The sequence below is a fragment of the Gallus gallus genome, chromosome 7, assembly GCF_016699485.2.
Source record: "Gallus gallus isolate bGalGal1 chromosome 7, bGalGal1.mat.broiler.GRCg7b, whole genome shotgun sequence".
Classification (NCBI taxonomy): domain Eukaryota; kingdom Metazoa; phylum Chordata; class Aves; order Galliformes; family Phasianidae; genus Gallus; species Gallus gallus.
In genome coordinates, this window is record NC_052538.1 from 25,582,644 (window position 1) to 25,595,142 (window position 12,499).

Below are 12,499 nucleotides of genomic sequence, written 5' to 3' on the forward strand. Positions count from 1 at the left end.
TAGGAGCCAAAGTGCTCCTAGTAGAGATGTTGATATGGCATTGGAGGAGGAGGACAAACCTCAGGGCTGTGGTTTGTTCTTGCTTGTTGTGATTGCTCCATATTCCTGGGGCTTTGAGGGTGTTCCCTCTGGACAGAACATGGCACTCTTTAGAAAAAACTTGTCCTAGTAGATATTTGCAATTCCCAGCTCCAGGTAAGGCGTGAGGCTGCTCGCTGTAGGTCTGTGCCGTAAGATATGGTGCTGAGCTGGCCCAAGTGATACAAATGGGCTACTCACTTTTTAAAATGGTTCCCCCAATATTTAGGCCCAAATATCTGCTGTTTCAAGCAGGCCTTTTGCTTTTTCTAGCTGCCTTACCTGGGAATGTCTCATAGAGCACCATGTTGCTTCAGTGAAGAGTGTGTTAGAAGTTTGAGTTCTGCTGCTGTATTCTGGAGGTGTTGTTTTGGGTTTTTGGTGGACAAAATTGCCAACCATGTTGCTTTCCTTTCAACTACTGAGGAAAAAGCCTTTGAGCTAGTCAGCCAGCAATGGAAGGTGCCCAAAGCAACACTGTGTGGGTTCATGGCCCAAACATCACCAGACTGAGATTCCTTCAGTGGAGAAGCCAGAGCTTTTCATCTTCGCAAACAGAAAATTCAGCTCTATAGCCTTGAATGTGAAGTTTCTGTGAGGAAAGGTGTGAATGTTATGGAGAAAATTATTATTGGCTGAAAGTCATAGTGCAAGAGCCCATCACATTAAGCATAGCAGTAAGCAGGTAACAAGCAGGAGCAGATGTGAGCTGAGAGACACAGAAGCAAAAAGCTGCGTTGCACAGGAGGGATGGCCAACTAAGAGCACTAAGATGTACTGCACCGTAAGATGATAGCAATGTGCTTGAGGTCACATAGAATGAAGCACAGCTTGGTCTGTGCTCCGTGTGTCAGGAAGCAGTGATGGAGCATGTCATGGTGTGTTCCAGTTATGTGAGACATCTGAAAGACTATATGGAAACACTGGGTGCACACTGACTCCTTGCATAGTGTTCTCTGGCAGCCATGCAAGCCCTGTTCTGTTTTGTTTTGCAGTGTACAGGATGAGACAATGTTGGTACCATCAATGCTTCAATCAAGAGGCAAATATCTCATTTAAAAGTTGATTTTAATGAAAGCCTCCAGCTGGAAAGGTTATTTATTAACCTCTTATTTACAAATTGAGCACTGATTTGGAAATTAAGGCATTGTAATTTAATATTAACCCACATGTCAGAAAATAATGAGACAAACTACAGGGAAAATTGCATTCCATCTTGAAAAAGGCCCATTTTATTTATAATGACCAGGATTACAAGTCATGCCAACATTGATGGATCATACTTTAAAAATCTTGATAGCTCATTCATTTCTATAATTATATTTATTACAAATTAAATAAGTTGTGGACACCCTTGATATACAAAGAGACAAAATTAATTTGTGAATCAGTATTAATCTGTCATCAAACTAAATGAACTCTCTTTCTGGCAGCCTACTGAAAGTAATGTACTACCAGGTTTTCCATGATCCTTAGGACATGAAAGTTATGGAAGGGCAAGCATGAGCTGTTGAAGAAACATGTCTACACTTGAATGTATGTCATTTCTCTGTATGGCTTTTAAAAGCAAGAGCTGAGATTGCAATAGAAAACATTCTTGGCCATAGAAATCAAAACTTCAGTGGCAGCAGTGCGATGCTGGGTGCAAGGAGAGGCACACTGACACCTCTCAGTAAAGGGAGAAGCAAAGGCAGCTGCTGGGATGCTCCTGGATGAGATGACAGACTGTAATACTCAACAACTGCTGCTGTGCTTAGCCAAAATCTGTGCCCATCTGCTCTGGGGTTTTGTGCATGTTGACAAGGAGTCCTGCCAGCTTCAGGAGGACTCAGGCTTTCCTCCAAATTAGTACATTTGGAGCTGGGGGAAAAAAAAATCTTCGTGCTGCAGGTTAGAGTGCATCTTCTCCACAGATTAAAGCAAAGTAAGGTGGGAAGGGTGGGTGGCTTTGTGGTCATCTGTTCCCTTGCCAGCATCATCTCCAGCACCAGCTCAAGTCATGGAATCATGGAAAGGCTTAGGTTGGAGAGGACCTTAAAGCCCACCTGGTCCCAACCCCCTGCTGTAGGCTGGCTGCCACCCACCAGCTCAGGCTGCCCAGGGCCTCACCCCACCTGGCCTTGAGCACCTCCAGGGAGGGGGCACTCACAGCTTTCTGGGTAGCTGGCACCACTGCCTCATCACCCTCTGAGTAAGTCAGTGACGCTGAGCTGGCTTTTCCTCTCCTGAACAGTACACAGCTCAGTGCTCACAGAGCTCTCCGGGGAGCAGGGAAATAGCCCAGTGTTTACACTTTTGTTTTTAATTCTTCACCAGTCCTTTTTGCTTTCTGACTTCACAACCCTCCCCGAGGGAGGTGCACAAGCTCATCATCTCGGAGGCAAATTTCCAACTCCAGAAGGTTGGACCCCATCCAAAATTAGCCAAAACACACTCAACTCCCCCGCTGTACTCTGCTGCTCACTCTGTGTAATTTAGCAGCTAGGATCAACTAATAAAGTGCAAGATGTAGAAATGTCATTTAGAGTTACCTACCCGTAACTAAATAACTTTGTAATGAAAGAAAGGCCATTTTGAGCTGGTGCCTTAAAGACTAACTTCATCTCCATAAAGAAAGAAATATGACTCGACCTGAGGCAGCCTACACGTGGCATCAACAAACCCTCTTTGTGTTTCCGCAGGAAAGGCTGACACCAAGTGAGCTGCGTCCTTGCATCATCTTGTTTTTGCTTTAATAGTCGTGACTCCACCTCAGAATATTCCTGCAGCTTCAGGTCAGCTCGCAGGGAGCTGTTGGGTCTCTTCTCCATGAAACAGAGCTGGAAAGGTGTTTCTGTGCTGAAAACTATGTCTTGGGTTAACTGCAGTTAAAGAGGAAGAAAGGTACCTGTTTTAGTAATAAAGCAGTAATTAATTCCAGCCATTCATAAAGGAAACCTCAGTAAGCCAGAAGAAATGATTTACACATCTTTGTATTACAGTGTTTTTTCCATTCACCTTTTTTGGAGCGTTTCCTTCAAAAGATGTTCAGCCCATACATTACTATTTAAAGAGTCTAATTTGACCCAGGCAATAATGACCTATAAATATTCATGATTTTGTTTAAACATTAAAATAACATCTGTTTCAAAACATCTGCAATCTGTTTTCAATGCTTCAGTAACATTTAAATTAACTGTAACTAATACAATAAACCACTATTAGGGATAATGATAATGAAGGATCCCCTATTAAGAGACACGAACAACATGGAATTGAATGAAAAACCAAATGGGGTTGTGGGGGAAGGAGAAAAACCTAATAGCCAGATCTCAAAGTTCCTTGGAACTCAGCTTTGCCATTATGGGAGAATTTCCTGTGTGTAGGACCATTGTTTAAGGGTCTCAGCTGTTGCCTCTCAGCTCCACTTGGGTCTTGTTCCAATTTCCACTGCGAGAGCAGTGATTTATAGCCCCTACAGTTGGGCTTTGAAGGCAGGGGGAGGCTCGTGCTCTCCAGCTGAAGAGCCCTGCAAAGTATTTCTGAGCTGGAGAGGCCAGAACAGCCCGTGCAGTTGTGGTTAATGAGCCCCATAACCTCACTGCCCACCAGGCAGCCCTGCTGAGCCACGATGCCCAGTGGCTGAGCTCGTAGTGCCCACCATAGTTAACTCACTCCCAAAAAAGGGCTTTTGTTTCCCACTATGAGGTTCTCTCTCTTTTTCTCAGTTGCCAGGAGGAATGACATCATGCACATCTGTATATAGCTGCAAGAGGAAGGTGAAGGTCGGGGAGGAAGGCTCACACCTCCGCACTGGTGGGCTGACACCAGGCACCCACCTCCACCAGACGTGGCTGGAAAGCTGTGCCTGCATGGAAACTCCTGGTGGGTCAGACCATAAATCATAAATCAATTTGTTCAAAAATTAGGCTTAGTGTTCTGTGGTTTGCTTCGGTTTTTAAGCCAGCCCTCCCTTTTCCCTTCCTTCTCCCACTCTCCAACAAAAATCCAGGAGGTGGTTCTGAGTCGCCCAGACCAAATGCAAACAGCCAGAACAACAAAAAAGTGAGGATTACAGCAGCTGGATTTACTCTTTTCTGACTTTTTTTCCTTTTAATTATATTTTTTTTTTAAGAAAAAAAATCTATATCCAAATATGTTTTCGAGTTGAAACAAAGTCAGGATCTACTGTATGTCTGTGTGCCCTCAAGTCTGTAGGAGCAGCTCCTCACCAGTTGCACCCAGCTGGAGGATGGGAGCCTGGCAGGCTACCACCTTCCCTTCCCAGCAGCCATGGGAGCCCATGGAAAGCAGAGCATAAATTCAAACCATTTAAAGAGTGATTAAGACTTCTCCTGATTACTGCTCTGCATGGTATTGAATGGTTTGGATGGTGGTGATTTATTGAAGTAATATATAATATGCTCCGTTCGGTTAACGGTCCCCATCAAGCACAATCCAGATGAATAAAAAAGTAAAAAGAGGGAGAGAGTGTGCTGTAAGAGGAAATCTCCTTGGATTTAAGAGAAATTGAAATATGTACATGGTAATCTGTGTCCAAAGCTTTTAGCACTTCAGAAAGTGCCAGTTGCTAATACCTCTGGCTAAAGGCAGCGTTACGTGGATGGCTGACGATCCCAGGGCCTTCCTCCTTCCCTCCACCACTGACACCTGGCTCCTCCACCTGGCCTACCCTGCGGCAGATGCTGGGTTTTTTGTTAATATCTGTTTTATTCCATGATGCAGGATCAGGTTCTTCAAGGATGGGCATAGCCACCTGTAGTGGAAATGCTGAGTCTTGGCTTAAACCAGTGATTGAGCACCTGGTAGGAAGGCAGGCCACACCAGGGGAGCTCATTACATGCACCTGAGTGACCAGAAGTGGTGAAGCCAGGATCCACCCCTTCCCAGACCTCATTTCAGGGTTGGCAGTGGAGGTGAGGGTATCTCACTAGAGATCCCTGCCTATCAGAAGCCTTTTAAAGGTAAGCTGTCTTTTTTCCTTTATTTCTATGTCCAGAGGTGCTGCATTTGGGTTTATTCTTATTTGCTGCAGCCTAGGATTGTGCCACCCTGTTCCTATTGCTGTACTTTCCATCACATTATAGTATATCAGCATTACACCAGCTCCCCATCAGCCCCACAGCAGCTGGGCAGGTGAAAATACTGGGAACTGCAACCTGGAGAGGAAAAAGCTGGAGCTGGAGATATAGAAAGGAAAAAAAAAAAAAACAGCAGTGTAAGCACTCAGCCTAGCTCCAACACTTTTAACACTTCAGCTTTAATAGTAAAGTAGCTCTTACTTATGTTAGGCGGAGGTTTATTTATTTTCATATATGGCATTTGATGTATTATCACGCCTTTAGGATCTGAGTCAATGAGATACCTCCACAGTGGGCTAATTTTAAGGCATCATCTCCAATTAACACTGATCTCAATCACAAGCTTTCCAATATAAGGTAGCTGGGTTAGAAATGATAAGATTATTAATCAAATGTTTCATCTCAAGTTTGCTTTTAAGGATCCGTGCCTCCAAGTGGGTTTTGTATTCCCCTGAAGGCATGAGAATTGGAAATAACTTTTACAAGCCAGCAACAAGGAGAGCAGATACTCTACCCCAAGTACCCCTGCTCCACAACTCTGGGCTTTTGTGAAACCTGGACAAGATACCCAGAAATTACAAAAGCTTTTGAACTTTTCCAGCTCACTAAAAAGAGCACAGATGGGGATTGTTTTCATTTTCTCAGTCTCTAAAATTAGTGAAATTAGATTCAATTCCAAACCTGATAAGCACTCTTCTTCAGCTCTGATGTTTTTTTATGACTGTTGTAGAGTTGCTGTTCTTTAAGAAGGCAGGAAATTGAATTGTGGTTGGTATGTGATGGACATAGGTGTGCCTGTGCATTTCTCTTGTTTGCACTGAGCAAATGTTCAGCAAACAAGGAAATGTTCTTTCCTTTCTTGGCTCAACCAAAGAGCTCATGTCTCCAGTCATTCTTTATCCCTTTAATGCCATGCAGATGTCCTCCACGTTGGCTGAAAGGACACACAACCCTTTGTGTAGTGCTTGGAGCATAGACTGAGTTTGTGGAGATGCAGAGTTGGGCTTTTGAGCTCTAGCATATCTCAAGTAGAACCACAGCATCATTAAGGTTGGAAAAGGCCTCTAAGAACAGCTAGTTCAACCATCTACCTGTCACCCATGTTGCCCACTAAACCACTTCCATCAGTGCCACATCTCCATGGTTCTTAAACACCTCCAGGGACAGTGACTTCACCACCTCGCTGGGCAGCCTGTGCCAATGCATCACCACTCTACTGGAAAAGATTTTCCTAATATCCAACCTGAAAAGTACACACTGAAAAATTTTTTACACACACACACACATATTCCCTGTAATTGTTAGCTTGGCTCCATGTAAGTATATTTTGATAGGAGCAGTCAAATGCTTGGCCATCAGCTCAGGGCAGGCACATGCCAGCTGTAGAGGTCTTGCTCCAAGGCCCAGAGGCCCTAGTGCTTCTCTGGAAAATGTCTGTCAGAATATTTTAGCCTGGGCTTCACATTTTCCCTTAATCTCACTCTCAGAAATGACGGCACCATTTTAGCTGTAACTTTCCAAATCAAATTCAGCCTGATGCACGGAAAAAAACCTGCACTGACAGTCACAAGCCTGGCAGAGCTGTAGACTGCAGGGTCTCCCGTGAGGAAGACTGGGACAGTGATATAGAATCATAGAATGGTCGGGTTGGAAATGACCTTGAACCCCTTGCCATGGGCTGGTTGCCACCCACCAGCTCAGGCTGCCCAGGGCCCCATCCAACCCAGCCTTGAGCACCTCCAGAGATGAGGAATCCCGAGCCTGTCTGGGCAGCCTGTGCCATCACCCCCTCAGTGAAAATTTCCCCCTGACATCTATGGTGGCAGCCCCAACACTGCAGAAGAGCTACACGCGCCTCCTGAAAGCCAGAGAAGCTTCATTGGCCCAGAGCCCTCACACCACGAACCTCAGTGCTGCAGGTGCAAAACTACCACTACTTTTCAGCACAATAACACAAAAGAATGCATATGCAAGAAACTGCCTTTTTGTTGTTTTTTTTTTCCTACAGTTTGATTATCCGTCATGATAAGACATTACTTAAAGCAGCGGTGACACTGTCTAATCATTCTTGTGAAATATAGAGTTCTCTCTCTACTTCAGACAGAGCCGACATTAATACACATTTATGCAAAGCAGAGCTGGAGCTGTCAGGGGCTAATCTTTACAAGTATGATAAATGATGTTTATTTTCAGTGATGGAACGAAACACCCGGGCTGACAATAATTGTAATAAAAAGGACAGATCAACTTCTATAAAGTGATTGAATTACCAGTCTATTGCATTAATGCCTGGTCTTGGCTCTGTCATAAACCTGCTTTAGGTTACCAACAACCGTGTATTAGGAAACATCCACCTTCAGCCAGATATCCTGCCCTTGACCTGTGGGGGCATGCAGGACGCAGGTTTTGGCCAGGCTTACCTTCACTCACTCACAGGAAAGCAGCATTTCCTCCTATCAAGCCAACAGCAAAGCATCCCACATCTCCTGAGCCTTGCAGAGGAGTTAGAGAGCTACAGCTCAACGGCCCCTTGTGCCTCCTTGGTACAGATGCAATACCTGAGCTCCATACCCAGGAATATCACTGCTGAATTTGTTGCTCGTGACCACAAGCCACATCAGCTAGGTCACTTTGTCAGTCTGTAACAGAAAGAAAAAAACTTCTTCAGTCTTCAGAATGAAATAGCTATTGTGGGAAGAGGGAAAGGCAGGCAAATAGTCACAAAGCACAGTTATATTTATGTGCATCTATAAACATGTTCATGCATCTATTGTCCTGTGGCAATTTGGTCAGCGTGAGTGCTGCCCTTCTGCTGGGAATTCTGACATAAAAATAAAAACTGAGTGCAAGGGGGAAAATGGAGTTTGCGACCAATCCCTCACACTTTGGAAAACACTTTGGTTCAGGTCAATTGAAACAACCATTTTTACATTCTCTTTTATTATTTCTTTTATAGGTTTTCCATTCCATTATGTTTATATTTAGTATATATTTCTTGTTTAGAGCATCCCATGTTTCCTTTTCAGTCCATACTTGCATAGTAGCATTCTGTCTCGTGATTCATTGTGTACATTTCATACCATGACTTACACTGCAGTACACATCAGTGCACAGCAGTGCCAAAGAGAAGCCATTCCAGACTGAGAACTTGCACTGCCCCATCATGACAGCCGGCTGCTGACTGCTGCGAGTCCCCTGAAATGAGTTATTCCCATTTTTGTCACACTAAAACTTCACTCTGTCCGAATTGACACGCTCTCATGGGAACGCTCAATTTTGGCAGAGCAGCATTTTCTGATAGCAGAGATTCAGTGAGAAATCTTTCAGCCTTTCCCAGCAACGTGTATACATCTGTACATGAACGTGTGTGGTAGCGCAGTGCAGGGACCAGGGGCTGATGAGCATGGCACAGACTGGGCAGCAGGAGGTCTGCTCACAGCCAAGCCACGCTACCACCATTATTGCCAGAAATAATCCCACCCCTCAAGACTGGGGCCTCCTGTGCCATTTTGGGTGGGCAGTTCCCTGTCTGACTCCCTCTCACCTGGACCAAATGCACCTTCTGGACTGTGCTGGAAGGTCCAGACCTGCTTGTTCAGCAGAGACTGTGCAGTGAGTTCAAGGCTGGAGGCACTCCTGCCCAGTGGATCATAAAAAAGAGATACGAGAGCATCTCTCTCTCACCCCTGCAAAGGGCAAGGAGAGCTCCTAACCCCCCTCTCAATTTCTCTCCTCCTCATTTCCTACTTTGAGCCCTGAGATTTTCTAAATCATAGAATCATTAAGGTTGGAAAGACCAATAAGATCACCCAGTCCAACCACCAACCATTCTAGACCATGTAACTCAGTGCCACATCCACCCTTTTCTCAACCAAGACTCCACCACCTTCCTGGGCAGTCTGTTTCAATACCTCACTGTTCTTTCTGAAAACAAATGATTCCTAATATCCAACTGGAAAACTTCCTGTAGCAACTTGAGGCCACTACCTCTCTATATCCTTCTGCCTGCTAAAAGGGGCTGCGTCTATAGGATGTGCATCGCCAAAGAGGACAAAAGCTTCTAAATTACATCACGCCCAAATTTAGCAGCTCCCTTAATGCTCTACACTCTACAGGCTGAGCCATTTCCGGAGTGAACATTAACCTCACTGACAACTAAACACTATTTTCCCACTCGGCATTGAAGAAAGATGGAGGACAGACTGATCACCCAGCAGTCCCTGTGTCCACACCTGGATGGCAGAGGTGAGAAGAGAGCAAAGATCCAGTGAAGCCCTTCAGCGCTGGGGGAGATCACTGCAATGGCAGCGGGGTGCACTGGGGCCATAGCAAGCAGGGATTGTGCTGGGACTGCCAGACAGGGAAGGGGTTTCCGATGCTGGAGAATATAAAAAAGGAAGCACCATGATAAAAACTGTGCAAATAATTTTTGCACAGGGGGAACGCTCCTTTAATAAGTCTTTTAATAAGTCTCCAGCCAGATAAATCACAGCTTAAGGAGAGATTGCGGTGCTATTTATTAGTCATTTTTGCATGATTTGCTCCCACCATGGGTAGTGGAATTTCTTTATCAGGTATTTAATTTTGTCAGAAATGATTTGCTCACTGCACAGCTATTTGTACCGACGCCACCGCCCTGCAGTGCTTGGGCACCTGTTGCTGTACAAGAACAGCACTGACAATGACCTCCTAGAGAAGATACCCTGGTGCTTCAAGGAATCAGCCTTCACACACAGCTCTCCTATGGTTATTTTCCAGTACCAATCCCAAGAAGTATTTTCAGAGAGCCTCACTGCAAGGCTTAACAGCTGCCTTGGCTGCATGTCCATTGCTGGGCAATTTTTGCATCTTCACTAGCAGAACACAGGCAAACAAAGTCTTTCATAGTAGAATTAAGATTGGAAGTGATCACTAAGATCATCTAGTCCACCAACCCATCAATGTCATGGTAGCCTGAAGCTTTCAAGCTGTCCCATACTAGCACCAGCAACAGCAAAGGCTGACTGCTTGGAATAGTTTAACTTGCAAATTCAAAATGATTCCCATCTCTTGCTCTTTCATTTCTTTGCTCAGAGCCCCACTTACCAGAAGTAGCCACAGACCAAAGGGTTTGGGCTTTGGAAGTAGTTATCTGAGAAGCACTATGAACCCCTCATGGAGATTCTGTCGCTATGTACAATCCATTTTTTACCTTATTCAGACACACTGAGAAATTCAGTCCCCAGATGATTGCCTGCCCAAGTCCTTGAACTTGCAAGAAACACTAGCAGATGTTCATTAGTGCATTGGTAACCAGAGAATTGGAGGCACTTGTCGAATCCGTCTGCAATGAATAAAAGTTGGAGAGCTTCTGCTGGGGAATAATGTTTTTGGTTTGGGGCCAAGTAGCCATGTTCAAAAGGAGCAGGGGGAGTTATGGCTAGCAATTCAAGTTGGTTGTTCCTTTTATTATTAAATAGAAATGTAACCGAGGGTATCTACTCCCTACCTAAACATAACCAATAGCAAATACTTGGATGAAATTAATGGTTTTGGAAGTTTCAATACAGATTTGACAATTGAAAATTGTAGATGGTGTCCTACAGCTGCCCTGTTTCCTGGAGCACCGCACACACACAAGCATGAAGCTCCAGCCCTGTGCTCAGAGCATCCCTGACCCTCAGCCCACCACTGTGCCCTGATGAATCCAAGTAACACTCAATGACAGAGGCTGTTGACACCATCACTCACCACTTTGCTTTGGCAGGGCCTCACCCAGTATCTCCTGTACTCATTGGGAAATCTGCTGAGAGGCTCCAGGTCAGGAGTTTGCTGTGGATCTCCTTGGAGAGCTGACACCAAAATCCTTGCCAACACTGCATAGCCATGGGAAGCAGCTTGGGCACTCATGGGCAACCATGTGATGTCCTCCTGCTCCCTGGTGGTTTAAGAGCATGGGCTTCACAGCCATCTAATGAGAAGAGCAGAGCTGCAGGAGGAGCATCAGTGTCATTTGGTGCAACAAAGCATCTCCAAACCCCCTCCTCTGCCTTGCATTTATCTGGCAAACTCAGGATGTCTTCCTTCCCTGCAAACGCCCCTCCAGAGCCTGAGTCTGCCACCTCTAAAATTCAGCAAACATCTCCAACGCCCTCTGTAGCTGTTGCTCACACCATCCAGCCCCTCTTAGCAGGAAGCTTCTAATCTGATTCATGTGCTTCCCAGGCTGACCTGGGACAGCAAGCAAGGTAACACTACAAGGAAAACTGTGCAAGAAAGCAAAGGCAAGAACCAGCTTGTTTGTGAAGCAATTGCTTCAATTTGCAAAACTCCAGCACTTAAGCACTTCTTGTTAAAGTCATTCAGAAATGCAACACTTGCCCACCAGGAGAAAAGCCAGTGCTTCTCCCAAGGCAGCTGTCTGGGCCAGGGCTCTAACTGAATGTGGGAGTAAGTTCAGTTCCTCATCTGTGAGCAGAAAAATAACCAAAAGTGATCCGCTGGCAGCTTTCTTCATACATGCAGACACACACACACAGCTTTGATATGTGAGTCTGACTTAATTATAGCTGGCAAACGTGAATGCGAGATATGCTTGAGAAAGATGCCTGACAAAACTGTACTCCACAAAGGAGAACTTGGTTTCCCAGAATCCAGTAAAGCAGATAGGGGCCACGTCTGGATTTTTCTTGCTCTCTCATCACTCTGTATTTCCTGGTCAGAGCTGGGATCTCCCCAAGAGAGGCTTTTCTTGTGGTATTTCTGGCTGGGACTGGACACACCACAAATCTCATGAGAAGGTCTTTCCTTCCAAGATTCACGAGCCTCCAGCACAGATAGTTCAGGGAAAGAACTGACTGTGCAGATGCTTTCCAAACTCTCAGCCTTTTGGGGGGTCCAGTAGCACTCACAATGTTGTAGAGTCTCATCCTCCTCCCTTCCCACCAACACGGACACTTGATGTCACAACTGTCTGGGAAACTCCTTGCTTTCTAAGAAAGAAAAAATGGGAAGAGTTTTTGGCCCCAAACCCCCAGGCCAACACAGAGCACTCACCCTGCTTGAGACTGCGTAATCCATCTCTGTATCACACTCCTTTGGAGCTCTGCTTCACCCTGGCTCACATCCATCCATGGCCTGCCTCTAGATCCTGTGAGAAGGTACAAAGAAAAGCTCTTTGGAGGCTGTGGGATACGTAGGACCTCTGTCCTGCCTTGCCATGGGTAGTCAGCTTATCTGATCTGTGCCTCAATTCCATACCCACACAAACAGGAGGAGGAAGAGAACAGCACTTCCTGGCTTTGCTGGCCTGTTGTCAAGATTAATACATTAAAGAGCAAAGTGCTTTGGGATGGCCCAAA

The 12,499-nt window shown here is 45.3% G+C and overlaps 1 long non-coding RNA gene across 1 annotated transcript; it reads right to left on the reverse strand.

Moving 5' to 3' along the window:
* Positions 1-1,292: 1,292 nt before the first annotated feature.
* Positions 1,293-7,793, reverse strand: LOC112532811. Its single transcript, XR_003076194.2, has 2 exons — positions 7,580-7,793; positions 1,293-2,939 (listed from the first exon to the last, which is right to left on the reverse strand). It is a non-coding gene; the product is annotated as an uncharacterized LOC112532811 (long non-coding RNA).
* Positions 7,794-12,499: the final 4,706 nt, after the last annotated feature.